Raw genomic sequence first — 16,277 nt, forward strand, 5'->3', positions numbered from 1 at the left:
GCCAACAAACCACCAGAAGCTGGGGCTGAGGCATGGAACAGGTTCTTCCTCAAAGGCTTCAGGATGAATCAGCCCAGTCAACACCTTGATCACAGACTTTTGGCCTCCAGAACTGCAAGAAATAAGTGTCTGTTGTTTAAGCCCCAAGTTAGCGGTACCTTGTTACAGCAGCATGAGCACACTAGTACCTAAGGAAACTGATACTTGCCCCCAGGCAGGCTATACTTCCAGCCCCCCTGCAAGACCGTGCTTCCTTCTCTACAGTACTACTGGGTCACATTTACCCCTTAATTATTCAAGACATGGGGAAGTCAGTTTGTTTAAAATCTCATTAGCAAGACCCTGTCATCCTTAGTATCTATTTCCACCCAACTCCCAAGTCAAGTATTACAGAGTTCTTAGAAATCCCTGAGACACTTATGCCCTGAGGCCAGAGTTGAGTTTTCACAGGTAGGTATAGTCTGAAGATACATTTCAGGAGGACAAAAGGGGATGACAATGTTGGTGCACCAGGAAGATAATGAAGGATAAATCTGTGTCTGCCTTTGAGCATTCCTGTCTATTTATTAAAATACACTATTGGCAAAATTGGCCTGAAGAGAGTGTGTAATTTTAGCAAGACCTTGGGATTGTTTTGTAGCCTTTATAGGCTTTTTGAATTTCTACTACTTATTCAGGCTTTCATTTTTAGACTAATTTTTGTCATTTTCGCCTCTTCAAGTTATTTGGCAACATTTTAAAAATATTAAAATGTTCTTTCTGTCACTAAATGAAATGCTCAAAAGGACACTGTTCACAAATAAATGTTTCCAATTACTAAATAAGTATTTTTTTTTAATCTTCAGCTAATTTCACTATCCCTAATTTTATCAGCTTTTAGCATTTTTGCATACTAAGATTTATTTTTCAGCCAATAATTACTTCTTCTAGTATTTATCCATGCTTCTACATGTCCTTTAAATTTCAGCAGCTACCATAAAGCTTTCATTATTTAAAAATATGCAACAAGGATGAAGAGATGGTTAAAGTTCATTTGTATGAAGATGATAGTAAGATTTTAAGTGTTATTTTAACATTGGAATGTGAATAGTGAGCCCTACATCTCAAAATCATCTTCATTAATCACAGATATTACTCTATCATTCATTTTAAATGTCTAATTTAGAATCAGAAAGTGAGTTTTGCTTATTTCAACTAATCACTTTATAAAGGTCAAGCATGGCTCAGTGGTTGATTATTGTCAATGTAAAAACGATAGAGCTATTCTTTTCATTTGATCTTTAAACAAGTAAAATAAACATCACCAGCCAAGTTTCTGAATTACCAAATAGTGACTAAAAATATTCTTTTTTTATCATATTATTCTTCTGCAATTTAATAGATTAATAAACTGCTTCCACACTTATTGGCATCTAGACGTATGAACCATAGGAGTGAACAATGAGGAGTAAAGATGTGTCATTACTGGCTTGAATACACCGGCTTTAAAAATCTACCTAAATCGTTCTAGGTGAAACCTAAGTAATAGTTTTCCCAAATTTGACAAGCCTAATATCACAAAATGAACACTGAATGTCAGTATAAAATTCTGAGCCTCTTAGTTAAGTGAATGACATGTAAATTATAACTAAACCCTGGATACCTTGAATCTGTTATTATATAGTCAAAATCTCAAGCATAATAGTCTTGCAGGCCTGGAAGCAGAAGGGATTCAATGATTCAGTGAGCCTGAAGATAAAATGATAATCACCTTAAAGTGACTTTCAGATGCTTCCCTGGAAAATGAACGACTGTATCATCTTCAACCGTTAGGGAAGTTAAAAGAGAGGAACACTTAAAGACTAAGATGCTTATTCAGGTTTCTGACATTTAATTTAAGAAAGTCATAACATATTCATGTGAATACCATCACAAGTAAAATATAGACTTGGGTTAACAAGAAAATTTAAAAATTTTAAAACAAAATTGGACATTTTCCATATATATTAGAGGAAAACAAGAATACTTTGAAAATCATTTCTTAAAATGTAGCCCAAACGTTTTGAAAGATATGAGTGATAATGGGATGATGGCTGTCACCTTGGGGTACCACTAAGGAGCCCCGAAGAACACCATCCAGAGTCCACACTAGCAAATGAGAACTCTCAAACATTGACTCTGAAAGGAACTTCTATTCTGGGGGAAATAATATACCGCAAACATTTTCAAAATGTGAAGAGGTAGAAAAATAAAAAGTTCAGTTAACATGTTTAGAAAATTGTAGGAATAGGCTCACTTTAACATGCTTTTCCATTCTGAACACATTGGCAGTGCTCAAAACACATTACAAAAGTAATAGCATGATAATGGAGTTGGGAATCCTGTAAAGGTTACAAAGAATTCAATTTATAAATTAAAATGCCCAAGAATCAAACTTGGGCCAACTGCCTAAAGTATTGGATTTTTACTACAGTGAATAAGACAAGGATCTCATAACCATGAGAATAAACAGTAACTAATTAGCCCAGGGCCTAATTTTAAACTATTTAAACTCTCTTAGTAATCCTTTCTTACTCCTTTAAAAAATATTTTTTTCTGCAATTTTCTTTGAAATCTAAGCTCAGAGGTTAGAAACTATGAATTTTGGGTAACAGTCAAATATTTGTGAATTTTGGGATCTAGAAAACAAAATAGTCTACGGAGGAAGGGAAGGAACTTGACTCCCATAATCCCAATTTAATCTTCATCATTAGAATTAAATGAAACAAACAAAAACCACAGAACATTGTAGTTTTAAAATCAGTCAGATTATTTTAAGCTATTTCATTTATTTTAAATATTTTAAACTGCAGTCTTATATAGAAAGAATTGTTTTCTTTCACAAGATATCGTTTAGGAGTTTTGAGAACCAAATGTGGGTGTTGGGGCTTGTAAAGCCAGGAGCCGGGGCCAGGGCCACCACTATCAAAGCAGCCCGGCCCATGCAGGTTCGCATTGGATTCGGACAGTCGGTAAAGAAACAATGGAGCCAAAAACTGATAGGCCATTTTCTTTAATCCTAGCTTGCACCCGGCAGGCAAGTAAAAACATACACTAGGCTCCAAAACCCACTCACATTCAGTGCTCACAAAGCCACTGACTTATCCGAGTTTCCTAGAATCAAAGGTTTCTAGCTCACCAGCCTTATTCTCCTCAGGTCCCCATCTCCTTTCTTATCCCAGATACAAACTCTGCACAAACTGGCTTCTCACTCAATGCTCTGCCATCTTGGCTGCTTCTCCTGGCCACACGGCCTCTTTCTGTTCTCTGCTCTGCTCCCTCTGCTCTCTCATGCTAATCATCCCAGAAACCAAGAGAGCAAACTCTCGTTCTGCCCCCATTTTATATTGTAGCTTCACAACCTCTAATCCAATATACAAAATAGGGAAGTCTCTAATACAAAGTCACTTCTCTGAGGCATGATTGGATTGTGCCACCCCACATCAAAAAGGGTAGGAAAGGCTTAATCCCAAAACCAAGCCCCAGGCTACAAGGATTCTCAACACACATTAATATCACCTGGGCGACGGCCTCCTCATGGGCAGCACCGTCTTTAACAAAGTGAGCATAATATATTTTATCTGCCCAACAGGGCTGTCTGACAAAGAAACAATGTGTAAAATGAGGAATTTGAAGTGAAGCATTTTCTGAATTCAATAAAAAAAGGGGTGTTGAAAATAATCTTCTTAATTAAGCACAAGAGAAACATTGATCTCACTACTAGGGAAGAATTGTTCCTCTCCATGAACGAGATTGTTTTCTTTCTTTTTCTTTCAATGGATAGAAACACAGGGAAAGTAAGGCATGGGAGAAAGGAAGACCACCCTTTACCTTCTACTAGGGAGTGAGAAAAAAAAAACACGTATACAACTTCAAGGTTGGGGACAAGTTTTTTGTTAGAAAAACTTTAGGACTTCCAAGAATTTTATAGTGACCCTAGGATGTGTACACTCAAAAATAGATTCCTCAAATAGAAGGAAATTCAAGGAGAGATTGAAACAGTATTTGGGGAATGTGTTCAAGATTTATAGCACTTCCTCATGACTGAAAATCATCCATCTATTTAATCTAATTATATAAAATTGGGGTAATTTTATTTCCAAACTTATAATATGTGAGTAATATAGAATTAATATCATAGACACAATTGTCAATGAAAAAAAAAAAAAGAAACCAAAATGCAGAAATAAGTTCTATAGCTTTTTCCAAATTCCCATTATATTCACTTAATTTATAAATTTGGTTATTTCTTAAGACAATTAGATAAATGAAAGTAGTTATACAGAGTTTAAGAGAAAAGGTTCATTTTGGAGCATTCATATGAGCACTTTGCACTATTAACTCATTTAATTCTCCAAAGAATCCTAGGAGATGTATCCTAGTATTGTCCCCATTTTATAAATGAGGAAACAAAGGAGACAGATTTAAATTTAGAAAATTATACCCAGTAAAGTAATGCTTCCAGAAAAATAGAAAAGATGGCATTTATTTAAACAATAGAACATCAATAGGTCAGTATGTAGAATAATAGTCCATCATAACTCAGGAGTTACTGGTGTACACAAAAATTAAAAATGTTTAAAGAGAACGTTATGAAACAGATAAGTAGTTATAAATTTAATAATTTATTTTGAAAGTTTTATAGCTTATTTAAAAAAAAGAGCTTTAACTTTTTTATTTAAAAAGACACTAGCCTTGGAAGTCATTGCTTAGAATCACAATCTTAGGTCATGTCATTCAGGCTGAGAACTTCACTCTAGTCCTCGTAGTTCTTGTTCTTACTGAAGCCAAAGTATCTCAGAAGAAATGAATGACCTCTAGAATATCTACCTTATGAATCAAACTGAAGTTTCAAAATATTATAGCAAGTCAAATTTTTAAAAATAAATTTATTCTCAAGAGAGCTCGGATAGGTAAATTTCATGTTCATAGTATGCTAATAAGATGCATAGCAAAGTCCATGGAAAATAGTGAGTCAAGACATTTTGAAAGTAAAATGCAGAAAGGAAAGGCTATCCAGATTATATCTGGGATAGTGCTTTGTAGGTTTGAACTACTTAAATATTTATTGCATTAAGGACATGCATACATAAAAAAGAATGAGAGTTGAGTCCCCGTTACTAGGTAGGAAAAGTACAAGTAAAAGTCATTCTGAGAAACTACTTTTTCTCACCGAGCTATCTTTATTATATCTGGAGAGTCAGATACCTAATGTCAACAACAACCAAAATCACAATGACAAAAATAGCCAGAAGTCCTGTGTACCTGGGAACCAGGCTCAGCTGTTGTACAAAGAGAACCATTAAGAATTCTAGTTGCTGCCTGGCCTGTGGTGCCGCAGTGGATAGAGTGTCGACCTGGAAGTGCTGAGGAAATTGCTGGTTCGGGGCCCTGGCTTGCCTGGTCAAGGCACGTGTGGTAGTTGATGCCTCCGGCTCCTCCCCCCCTGTCTCTCTCTCCTCTCTCTCTCTCCTCTCTAAAATGAATAAATAAAAAAAATAAAAAAAAAAAGAATTCTAGTTGCTGCTGTTGGTGCTATGTACATTAAGTACTAAGAGTAATTGTTTCAATAACTGGTCACACTGGTTCTGGTTATTTTTCTAGGACTTAAAAAAAAAGTTACCTCTTCTAGTTTCAAGTTTGTGTACCACCCCTTAAGTAATGCTTTGGGTATGTATTTTAAACTAGGGTGCTAATTAAATTAAATAACAGATTTATACCATAGGACCCCTTACTCTTAAAATGTATTTTAGCAGAAACTAACAAAGTGTTATAACAATTCATTTAATTATTCAAAGACATAATCATAAAGAGTTTTGGAAAATTTTTATCTTCATGTGACTTATCTTGGACATGTACCCTTTTAATAAATTTTTATGGTATTACGCTGTTGAAAGAACAATGATTGTGTATGTGTACATGGGTGAGGAGACATGGGGATTATGTCATTTATCTCTCCTTGTACATATTTTTGTATGCCTCAAATTTTCTTTCTTGACTATATTAAAATTTTAAAATAAAACATAAGTTATAAACTAGAGGTATATCTAGAGATAAATTGATAGATAGATCTCAGAAGGGAAGAAATCTTTAATGGCTAGCATCTCTCCCAGATGAGTTTTTTGCTTCTGTATACAACCTTATCAGTATAAATCTCTCAATTAGGAATTCTTAATTAAAATAATATACATATATTCTTCAAATTGTTATATGTGTACTAGTATATATTGATATTATTATGAATATCATAAAGCTTATTTCAACATAAATCAGAAAAAAATCACATAAAATAAATATTAGTCGATGTTCAAATAATTTCTTTCTTCACCTCAATGCATTATGTTGTCCACCACAGAGTGACACATATTCCACTTTGAGATCCCCTGCATTAGACTGAAAAATAAAATTTTAAAAAGAAACAAAATAGGAAAGGTTTATAAAAGAACAGGTATGATACTGTGATCTTGAATCTTCAACAAAAAATTTATAATTGGACTGTGAGTTTGTGTGTGTGTGTGTGTGTGTGTATGAACTGACCTAGATATTTTTAAAATCTGGAAGTATTGCCCTAGTCTGAAAATAGTTTATTAAGATTCAACAAAAGAAACTGAGATGGCATAAGTTTTATTGAAAATATGCCTGAAGGAATAGTATTTTACTTCACAAATCCAGATTGCTTGCCTATTGCCTGGTTTTGAAATCTATGCCATTTACCCTTTTAATTTTATTCTTCCTTTAATATTGCTCCAGTTTCTGCTTCAACGTGCCTTCTTTAATCTGATACTTTGATTTAGATGCTAACAAATTATAACTCGCGAAGTGAACTTGGAAATTCTCTATCACTCCATTCCTAGTAAAGTTGCTCAAGGTCATATAGCTGTTGGTAAATTTGGGATTAAACTCTGGCTTTCTGCTTGTAAATACAGTGACCTTTAGAACACTATGGGGGGTTGTTTTCTAAAATCCTTTTGTGTTTTTCTAAAATATACTCACATATATTACAAAATAATATGACATTAACTCAATCTAGCTAATCTATTCCAATTGAAAGTGGTCTCTGAAGATATTTCATAAACATTGCTACATCCTGGTTCATATAAAGCCAATAATTTTAAAAATAAGTCTTTAATGCCAAGTTTTCTGGGACTAATATTTTTCTTTATACTTTGAAGCAGTATTGTAGAACATATTGAAGGATCACATTTTGGTAAATTATTCACTCTGCTTTCTTCTTCCCATTACTATTTTTAGTTTATTTCATCTAAGCATAGAATTTAGATTCTGAGATATTATGCACATACCCATCCAAAAAATGAGACTAAAGTCTTTTGTCTTTAGTCAGGGTCAAAGCATAAAGCTTCAAGTAATTAAAACTATATTAAATGACAATTATTTTGAAAACTCTTGTTTCAAATCAAGAGGTGTATTATAGATAGAATAATAATGGCCATTAGCATCATGCATTTAAAAGCTTATATCTGAATCAAAATTTCACTAACTATAGCTTTTCTGTTTTGTGACTAAGCAATTAGACTGACAACCAATTATTTGGCAAGAAAATTGAAAAGCTCGATAGTGTTTAAGAGGAAATATACTGTAAACACCAGACAGTTTTGTTAAAAAATGTTATAAGTAACATTAATTAATTCAACAAATATTGAATGAATGAATGTGATGTTTTGCCTCCTTGCTCTGCACTTGGAACTGGGCTGAGCTCATGTGGTAGCAGGCAGGTATGTTAAAAACAGAGCCTCAATAAAACAAATGCAGTAACAAATAGGAAGACCATGCTACTTTCTTTAGGTCTCAGTAAATGAGTTGCCATTTTCCATGTGCAATCCAGGAAAAGGATACTCCAGGTCCAAAGATAGCATATAGAGCACTACAAAGATGGGAAGGAACCTAGGATTCCAGATTTAAGGGGAAAGCAGAGCACTTGGAATAAAGGAATTAAGAAGGACAGTGGTGGGAAAAGACAATAGAGAACTTGTTTGTACCCCCCCAGTCTTTCCTCCCCCCTCCCCAAAGGAGTGTGACTTCTACACTACAGGAAAAAGGAATCCTGTAGAAGTGTGCATATGGTAAATTGATTGTATAGTAAGTCCCCAGTTACAAAAATCCAACTTATGTACAACTCATACTTAAGAACAGAGGTTATAAAGGCTATCTATGGGTAATCAACTGCAGTTGGACATCAATGAAAATGATATCATAAAGTTATTGGACTTCCATGGCAAAGAACTAACCAATGAAGGTCTTATGGAACCAGAGCAGCAGATGATAGCATTTAGGGAAGGAAACAGGGACTTAGAAACTCCAAAATCAAAAAAAGTTTTCTACAGAAGAGTTAGCTGGTACTTTCCATCTCACTGACACAGAAATGGCGTAGTTAGAGGAGCAAAATATTGATACAGAGAGGTTTAATGAAGTTTACTGAACAGTTACCAAAGGTCTGAGATGCTCCAGGACCATTTATGATGAGAAAAAGAAAAGCTCTGTACAAACCTCCCTTGATGCCTTCGTCAAGAAACTGACTCCAGCAAAAGAATCAAATCCAGACTCTCTAACACCAGTCCTTTCCTCTCCAACAAGTCCAACATCTTCTTCATTGTCCAAGATTGTTTAAGGTTGTATTTGAAAATGTTTAAGTATTTATATGCACAGAAAGGTAAAAATAAATACTATGTTAAGACAAACATCTATCTAGGTTGCATTTAAGTGGTAAATGTACCTGTTCCAACTTATATGCAAATTCAACTTAAAAACAAACCAACAGAACCCTGTAGTTGGGTCGAAATTTATTCAGATTTGCTCAGATCTGAGGGAGGAGTGGAACAAAGAAATATCAGTTTTCAGTTCCTGTGAATCTTCATTCTAGCTGATAACAAAAGCAAAGAATAAAAAATGTGCCAGTTAAAGATAACTTAGTTTCATCTGACATTAAAATGTCACACATTTGAACCAATTCAAAGTTTAAACCCTGAATTAGCTTATTCCTCTTTTTAGCGATCTCTTCTCTGCCTCCTTAGTTCTAGGTTTGCTTCTGCTACTTTGATAGGCAGTTAGACAGATATGAGCAGAGCAAGGACGATGGACCCAGTACAGAAGGTACCAGAGTGGAAAGCCCCAGGTGTCTAGCAATGAACAAAACTGAGAAAATAAGGACCTCACCTCCAGGGTGACCTTTCTACCCCTAGCATACCATTGGTCATATGGTTTAGACCCCCTGATCTTTCATATTGCTGACCATGCAGTTTAGACCCTCCCCTGACCTTTCTTCCCCTGACATGCTGCTAGTCTTATGAGGAGGAGCAAAGGGTGGGAGAATAGCCATTAAGTATTAAGCCCCCAGGACAGTAAGGTTCTGACCAGCATCAAATACATCTAGGCCTCAGTGTGTTTCAGCTCCAGGCAGAGAGAAGCAGCAAAACCAGACAAGTAACACCATGGCTGACATCGAGACCAGCTGCTGTGACTAATGACACTCTGTCCTGGTGCCAACCAATCAGTAGAGACCAGGACCCTGAAAGGACAAACCTGGAAGGCTGATGAATATTCTATTGAAATTCTCCCTTGAAACCTCCCTTAAAATCCCTGCACTTAAAAGCCCTTCAGCCTAACCAGGTGGTCGCACAGTGGAGTGCCTGACTGGGATGCAGAGGACCCAGGTTTCAAACCCTAAGGTTGCTGGCTTGAGCACAGGTTCATCTGGCTTAAGCGTGGGCTCACCAGCTTGAGTGTGAGGTTGCTGGCTTGAGGGTGGGATCACAGACATGACCCCATGTCGCTGGGTTGAGCCCAAAGGTCGCTGGTTTGAGCCTAAGGTTGCTGGCTTGAGTCCAAGGTCACTGGCTTGAGCAAGGGGTCACTTACCCTGCTGTAGCCCCCTGGTCAAGGCACATATGAGAAAGCAATCAATGAACAACTAAGATGCCACAACAAAGAATTGATACTTCTCATCTCTCTCCCTGACTGTTTGTCTGTCCCTATGTATTCCTTTCTCTGTCTCAGTCACTAAAAAAAAACACAAAAAAAAAACAGCTCTCAGACAGAGGACCCAGCATAGCTTTCTCTGTGGAGAACACAGTGCCTTTCCCACTCCTACCCCCAGGATGTTTCCCTTGCCTTTGTTAACTCTTAAGCTCAAGGGCTGCTCTTGTGCCTTTGTCACTTGTTTCCTGAGACCATTTCTTCTATGGCTCACTTATTTTACCTCTGTTACTTTCTAAATAAACTTGGTCATAGTTTGAATCTTAGCTCTGAATTCTTCCTTAGTTGGAACTCAAATACCAAGGTTGCTGAACCGAGGACCAGTCTGACTCCACAGGTCTAGCACCTGGTGCTGTTTTGCTGCCAACAGTAGCAAGATGTTGGAACTTTTCGAAGAGTCAGGAAGACAGGTCTCCAGTGAGCATGTTTTCTTCTGAGTCCTTGCCAACCTTCCTTGAGATGGTTGTGCTATTGTACATTGAAATGTGGCAACTTCTGGTCTTTTGGGGTACCATGCTCCTGACTGCTTCATCCCAATCCATACTGTGTCTAATATTACCTGTGTCCTCAAAGCTACCACATACTTCCAATGGGGCACGTGGGAACTTGGTGTCTTACACTTGGACCATGGGTAACTGGGAGAACTAGCCCTTCCTCTACTTTTCTTCAAAACCTACCTGGGTAGTTCTAGAATTATTTTTAAGAAAGAGTTAAGAAAGAGAGACAGAAAGACAGGAACATTGGGCTGTTCCTTTATATACCCTGACCAGGGATGAAATCCTCAACCTCTGTACTGATGACAATCCAACCAACCAAACTATCCAGCCAGGGCTTAGTTGTTCTAGAATTTCATCATCTCAAGAGTAGCAACCATTGGGAAGGAACTTGGAAACACATCTCAATTGCTGCCTGTCTGTTTTCCTCTAGCTGCTCTCCCAGCCCTGTGACATGAAATGTGGAATTAATATGCCAGCGTCAGAAGTTGGCTTATCATCATTTCCCCAGTAAAACAGAATGGATAACCATTTACTTGAGTTTATTATTCACATAAGTGAAACAGCAATCTATGACTACAGCAGGTAAAAGTCTATGATATTTTTTGGTCTGGCTTTACAAAAAAAAAAAAAATGTGTGGAGACCAAATCTAGAAAGGGATATTTCTGAATTTAGAGAAGCTTCTTATTTCTTAAAAAGCTGACCTTTCAAATTTTAAAAAAGAAAGTCCTATTGAAAATTTAAAAAAAAGTACAGCGATTTCAGACCTCGTTATAGTCTCTTAATTCCAGGAGGATACCTAGAAGTGAGTGGGCCAGGAGTGGAGTGATAGCATTGGATGTGAATTGTTAATAAAGTAATCAAGAGATGCCAGTGCCCAAACTGAGCATACACATTAGAGCTGAGGGGAGAAGCAAGGGAGTGATACTTAAAAGGTGAAATTGTAGGAATTGGTAACCGATTGGCTGTGGAGAAAAAAAAAAAGAACCGAGGTTTAGTTGAAGGTTTCTATCTTGGATAACCTGGTGGGTAACAATACCACCATTTTAAATAAAGAATACAGAACTGATGGATGGTTTCTAGAAAAAATAAAATTGACTTAAGTTCAGTTGGGGGGGTATAATTGGGGCTCTAACACTTAGAGTTGACCAGTAAACATATGTTGTAAGAATAAACAGGTTTATCACAAGGATATGAAACACACAGCCATACATCAGTGTTAGAAGTTGGCTTTTTCTTCACCAAGTAAAATAGAATGCAAAATCATTCATTTAAGTGAATTATGGGACTACTCTAACAGTGAAATAGCAATCTATGTCTACAAAAGAAAAGTAACAAAAAGATGATGTTATGTCGGTATTTCCAAAAACTCCATCATGGACTAATAAAAGCAAATTACATGGCCATTTCTAGTGTGTCCTAGCATTTACTCAAGAAATGCTTTCTAGGAAGTATCAAAAATAACACCAAATAATCGGTCTTTTTCCTTCCATCCTTCACATAAATAATTTACCCAAAAGACCTAAAAACCAAAATCATCTTAATTTAAAGCTATTCATTATAAACTGCCAACAAACTTAGAATAAGAGCCTAAAATTTAAAAATAATAGTAAGAATGAGTTAACGCTAAGTAGGAAACTAAAATCAATTAACATTAGGCTTTTATTTAGTCCTTTTTCAAAAATACAGGGCTAATGTGATAGGGACCTGAAGCAAGAGAGTGAAGATCAAAGCAGCAGTATCACACAGGGAAAAAAAATCCACAGTATTTCTCTCCTGCCTGACAGTTTAGTTCCATCATTCACTTCATATCCCCAGGACTCATTAATGAATGAAATGGAGATACCCAAAGGATGCAGTGAAATTCTTTAGCAGAAATTAAATAGAGAAATGACAAGTTACAGAGCCCACATTCTTTCTAGTAGTACCTCATGGTTCCTGGAGCTACACTGGACACAGTTGGCCTGGTAATTTTTTTAAATGCCTTAAGACAGGTATAGATTAAAAATCATGCTTTAAATTTATACTTTTCCATTGCCAGAAAGAATGAAAGGTTAGGTATAACTAGTATTTTTTCACAAAATTATGAATCAAGGCATAAATAGCAGAAGTCAGAATTTGGACTAAAACTGATTCCACTGTCTATTATAGCTTAAAAGAAGTCACTCTTTTCAAAGGTTGCTAATTTGTCCTCTGTGTCAGAGATAGCCTTGGGAGAGGGACATTATAATCAGCTGAGTCTGAATAACAACATGGCCTCCCTGCCCAAGACTGAGTTCAGAGGGTCTACTCAGCTTGGTGCCTGGGAAGCCGGAAAGACACTGCAGTAGCTTCCTAGGGCTGCCATCACAAATGACCACAACCTGGTTAGCTTAAAACAAGAGAAGGTTATTCTTTCATGGTTTGGGAGGGCGGAAGTCTGAAACCAAGGTGTCAGCAGGGTTGCTTCCTCCTGGAGGCTCCGAAAGAGGGTCCCTTTCATACCTCTCCTCTAGCTTCTGGTGGCTGCCAGTGACCCCGGTGTCACTTGGTTTGCAGATGCATCACTCCAGTCTCTGCTCCCTTTCACATCATCTTCTCAGTGTCTCCTTCTTTCCCTTTCTGTCTCTTACGAGGACTACTCATTAAAATCAGAGTCCCCTCTAATCCAGTGTGACCTCATCCCGATCCTTACCTTAATTAATTATATCTGCAAAGATCTTAGTCCTGAGGTTCTGGATGAATATGTGTTTTAGAGGACTCTACTCAACGCACTGCAGATGGATTGCCAGGAGGAAAAAGAGTCAAGAGAAAAAACTTGAAGGACCAGTAGAGACATTATTAACAACCTAAAGTCTGCAAGTTTTCATCACCAAAATATGTAAACTCCTGAGTTTCCATATAAAACCCCTCCTACAAGTAGAAGTAGAAGTCTTAGTAGAAGGATAGGAGGTGCACATTAACTAAACCACTGGAACCTAAATGGATTAAAACCTGAGGAAGTGATACAAAGACATAAGAAATTGGAAAGAAAGATATTGTAGCAAGTTTAAATAAATGCATATATTCAAACAAAGACCATTTTTAAAAAATTCTCAGGATAATTTGTTCTTTTTCTCTATACTGATTAATTAATTAATATTGAAGTTATAATTTGTTTCATTATTAAATAATTGACACAATTTTCTCAAGAATAATTAGTTTTTTCATTCTAAAACTTTCCATATCTAAATCATCCTGTATGATATTTTCTGGCACTATAAATTAATAGGTGTAAGCTGCTACCCATAAAAAAAAACACTTTTAAAAAAATTTCCAGATCCAGTTGAAATTTTACTAAAATCTGTGTATTTAGCTTGAGACTTCTACCTTCTTGAGGTTGCTATAACTTATTACCTTAATTTCCTTTAGGAGATTCAGTCATTCAACCAGTATTAGCTGAACACCTACTTTCTATGAGACAGAATTCTAGGAAGTAGGAATATGCCAGTGACTAAGATAAATGAATCTCTTGTGCTCAGATGTTTACTATATAAGTAGAATAAACATATAAACAAATAAATGCATCACCTAGGTAGTGGGAAATGTTATAAAGGAAATATAATAGGGTAACGAAAGAGAGAATGTGGTGTGAGGTAAATTTTGGGGCTTGTAATACTTGAGCTGAGACGTAAATGATGCAAAAATTTAGAGAAAGAGCATTGCAGACACAGAGCACAAGTACAGTGTCTGAACATGGGAGAGCGCTGATGTACTCCGTACAGCCAGCCCCACAGAGAGAGCTGAAGACAAGTCAGTCATCAATTCCTGAGAAACCAGCCTATTCAGAAGTAAACATGAAACTGGCTTCACAGAGGAGCACGGCTGGCATCATAAACTCCAAGAGAAAGAAAGAGACATACTGGGCCATCAGCTTGCTCAGGATAGAAGAAATCAAAACCACTAGAAACATAAAAATGACTCAAGAATTCAGGTCTCACAAGTGTTGCTGAGGTCTAGCACTTGGTGCAAAGTCACATAACTCCCTAGAAAAAACTGATTCTGTGAGTCAGGTTGTTTCTCTAACAGAGAGTTGCCACATACAATGGATTAAACTAGACTCTTTTTCATGTAACAGTCCAGAGGTGAACGTATCAGGGTAAAGGGGAACTTCCATTTCTGGGTGGAGGTGACAGTTCCAGTTATCACTTCTCACAGAAAGGGGTGTGGAAAAGGGGAACGGATAGCAACCAGCCTAACACAGGAACAGAACAGACGCCTCTCATCTTGTTGTCCAAAAAGTAGTCACATGCTCATGTGGAGGTACAAAAAGCTAGGGAATGTAATTTCTTGCTAGGTGGATTTTTCCCTGGGTCAAATGGATAATGGAAGGCATTTTGCAGTTTCGAACACAAATTAGAAAAAGGAAATTTGTAAACAACAACAACAAAATGGTTATAGCCATGACTAGAGATAGAAATGTAGGTGGGCTGTCCCCACAGCACTATCCCAGCTGCTAACCAATGGCTGTCTACCCAAGAGATGGGGATGCGATGAGAATGGGAACACTCATATAAAATGATCATTGAATGCAACTAAGGTGAATTACTGAGACATTGCTGGGTCATTCAGTTACCCACAGCAAAGTGGGAGCAGAGGCCTACAGGAGAGTACAAGGAATCGCCAAGTCCAAGAGTAGAATTCACTCAGCAGGGCTGTTGTCCAAGCACCTGGTCCAAGGATGTTAAGCCAGAGACCAACTGTGGCTATCATGTTATTATGTAGTATGTGTGCTCTCCAGTATGTGTTCTGGGGAATATCTCTGTTAACTAAATTGTCACAAGTGTGTATATACATAAACATCTCTCTCTATGTGAATATATTCAGTTCCTAAGTATTGATTGCTAGAGTTTGGATATTGATTTTGAGTAGAGAGGGATGCTGACTGAGCCAAATCTATTTGTTCCTGAGTTTTACATGGGAGACATCAGAAAGCAAGGTATCTGTAATTGTCTTATTGGATATACTATTGCCAGTTCTACTGCTCTCATATTTGACAGTTTCTACCATGTAAGTTTTTTTATTGGCCTAATTTGTATTATTGTTTCCCATTTTAGTATATTTCTAGTAACTTTCTCTAGTTAGTTTCTATTGCTCTGAGTAAAGTTACCTGTATCCTATTTATCCATTGCTCTAAACAGTCAAGAACATACTTGATCCTCTGAAAATTCTTGATTAAACACAAGACTGATAAATTATCACACCCATTTTTTTCTCTTTATAATTACCATCAAGCATTTCTAAAGCAACAAGTTTATATTACATATTTATACATATTTTTTGAACCTGTGGCACATCCCTTTGAAAATATATCTTTCCTTAAGTCTTTTAATTAGTAAAAAGATATTGAAAACAATATATAGCCAACATCTACCTCTTCTACCTCACCACCTTAATGGCCAGTCCTAGAAAGAGGCAAAATAGGTGAGGTAAGTGGGTAAAGATTGGTTTATAAACAATTTTGTTTAGATTATACGTAATTCATGATGGAATCTGAGAGTGGTCTCATATAGGGCTTAGATGGGACTTTAACCTTAAGTACTAAAAATTGAAATGGCTCCTTATATTAGTTCCCAAGGTATGATAATGACCCTGTGATTGAGATACTGAGATGCAGGTGTTGAAGAAGGTGTATTATTGGCTAGGCCAGCCTTCTAGGTCTCTTACCCATCATGTACCTCCCTTCTCCAATCTCCTCTTACACCCATTGACTTTCCTATCAGATAAATCAGAACTCTTTCAAACCTTCACTTTGT

The sequence above is a fragment of the Saccopteryx leptura genome, chromosome 1, assembly GCF_036850995.1.
Source record: "Saccopteryx leptura isolate mSacLep1 chromosome 1, mSacLep1_pri_phased_curated, whole genome shotgun sequence".
NCBI lineage: Eukaryota > Metazoa > Chordata > Mammalia > Chiroptera > Emballonuridae > Saccopteryx > Saccopteryx leptura.